Source organism: Apium graveolens, unplaced genomic scaffold (genome assembly GCF_009905375.1).
Source record: "Apium graveolens cultivar Ventura unplaced genomic scaffold, ASM990537v1 ctg9093, whole genome shotgun sequence".
Lineage (NCBI taxonomy): Eukaryota > Viridiplantae > Streptophyta > Magnoliopsida > Apiales > Apiaceae > Apium > Apium graveolens.
Window position 1 is genome coordinate 14,246 of NW_027421728.1, and position 2,849 is coordinate 17,094.

Here is a 2,849-nt window from a genome sequence, read left to right on the forward strand (position 1 = left end):
TTCCATTCGTTTCAACCCTGATTTACTTACGGACGACCCCAAATAACGCGAATGCAATTTTATAAATCCATAGGGATAAATTATTAGAAGATATCCATAAAATGGGTTGCTTCAATTTTTGCTCAATACCTCGTGTACTACGCCTAGAGAATTATTCGAAATCCAGTTCCATTCATTTCAGCCCCGATTCACTTACGGACGACCCCAAATAAACGCGAATATAATTTCAATAAATCCATAGGGATAAATTTTAGAAGATATCGATAAAATAGGCTACCTCAATTTTTGCTCCATACCTCGTGTACTACTACTGCCTACGAGAATTATTCGAAAACCTAGTTCCATTCGTTTCAGCCCCGATTCACTTACGGACGTCCCCAAATAAACGCGAATGCAATTTCAATAATTTATAGGGATAAATTATGAAGAAATATCCATAAAATGGGCCGCCTCAAATTTTTCACCATACCTCGTATACTACTGCCTACGAGAATTATTCGGAAACCTAGTTCCATTCGTTTCAGCCCCGATTCACTTACGGACGACCACAAATAAACGCGAATGCAATTTCATAAATCCATAGGATAAATTATGAAAAGATATCCATAAAACGGGCTGCCTCAATTTTTGTACCATACCTTGTGTACTACTCCCTACGAGAATTATTCAGAAAACCTAGTTCCATTCGTTTCAGCCCTGATTCACATACGGACGTCCCCAAATAAACGCGAATGCAATTCATAAATCCATAGGGATAAATTATGAAAATATATCGATAAATTGGGACACCTTAATTTTTGCTCCATACCTCGTGTACTACAGCCTACGAGAATTATTCGGAAACCCCAGTTCCATTCGTTTCGGCCCCGATTCACTTACGGACGTCCCCAATAAACGCGAAAGCAATTTCATAAATCCATAGGGATAATTATGAAAAGATATCAATAAAATGGGATGCCTCAATTTTTGCTCCATACCTCGTGTTCTACTGCCTACGAGAATTATTCGGAAACCTAGTTCCATTCGTTCAAGCCCCGATTCACTTACGGACGTCCCCAAATAAACCGAACAGCATTTCATAAATCCATAGGGATAATTATAAAAATTATCCATAAATCGGGCCGCCTCAATTTTTGCTCCATACCTCGTGTACTACAGCCTACGAGAATTATTCGGAAATCCAGTTCCATTCATTTCAGCCCCGATTCAGTTACGGACGTCCCCAACTAAACGCGAACGCAATTTCATAAATCCATAAGGATAAATTATGAAAAGATATCCATAAATCGGCCGCCTCAATTTTGCTCCATACCTCGTGTACTACAGCCTACGAGAATTATTCGGAAACTCCAGTTCCATTCGTTTCAGCCCCGATTCACTTACGGACGTCCCCAAATAAATGCGAACGCAATTTCATAAATCATAGGGATAAATTATGAAAAGATATCAATAAAATGGGCCGCCTCAATTTTTGCTCCATACCATCGTGTACTACTACCTACGAGAATTATTCGGTAACCCAGATCCATTCATTTCAGCCCGATTCACTTATGGACGACCCCAAATAAATGCGAATGCAATTTTATAAATCCATAGGGATAAATTATTAGAAGATATCCATAAAACGGGTTGCCTCAATTCTTTCTCAATACCTACGTGTACTACGCCTAGAGAATTATTCGAAAATCCAGTTCCATTCGTTTCAGCCCCGATTCACTTACGGACGACCCCAAATAAACGAGAATGCAATATCATAAATACATAGGGATAAATTATTAGAAGATATCCATAAAACTGGCCGCCTTAATTTTTGCTCCATACCTCGTGCACTACTACTCTGCCTACGAGAATTATTCGGAAACCCAGTTCCATTCGTTTTAGCCCTGATTCATTTACGGACGACCCCAAATAAATGTAATGTAAATTTCATAATCCATAGGGATAAATTATGAAAAGATATCCCTAAACAGGTCGCCTCAATTTTTGCTCCATACCCGTGTACTACTGCCTACGAGAATTATTCGGAAACCCACTCCATTCGTTTCAGCCCCGATTCACTTACGGACGACCCCAAAATAAACGCGAATGCAATTCATAAATCCATAGGGATAAATTATTAGAAGATATCCACAAAACGAGTTGCCTCAATTTTGCTCAATACCTCGTTGTCTACGCCTAGAGAATTATTCGGAAACCCAATTAATTCGTTTCAGCCCCGATTCACTTACGGACAACCCCAAATAAACGCGAATGCAATTTCATAAATCCATAGGGATAAATTATGAAAATATATCCATAAAATCGGCACGCCTCAATTTTTGCTCCATAACTCGTGTACTACTACTGCCTACGAGAATTATTCGGAAACCTAGTTCCATTCGTTTCAGCCCCGATTCACTTACGGACGTCCCAAATAAACGCGAACACAATTTCATAAATCCATAAGGATAAATTATGAAAAGATATCCATAAAACGGGCCACCTCAATTTTTGCTCCATACCTCGTGTACTACTGCCCACGAGAATTATTCGGAAACCTAGTTTCATTCGTTTCAGCCCCGATTCACTTACGAACGACCCCAAATAAACGCGAATGCAACTTCATAAATCCATAGGGATAAATTATGAAAAGATATGCATAAAACGGGCCACCTCAATTTTTGCTCCATATCTCGTGTACTACTACTGCCTACGAGAGTTATTCAGAAACCCAGTTCCATTCGTTTCAGCCCCGATTTCAATTACGGACGACCCCAAATAAACGCTAATGTAATTTCATAAATACATAGGGATAAATTATGAAAATATATCCATAAAACGGGCCGCCTCAATTTTTGCTCCATACCTCG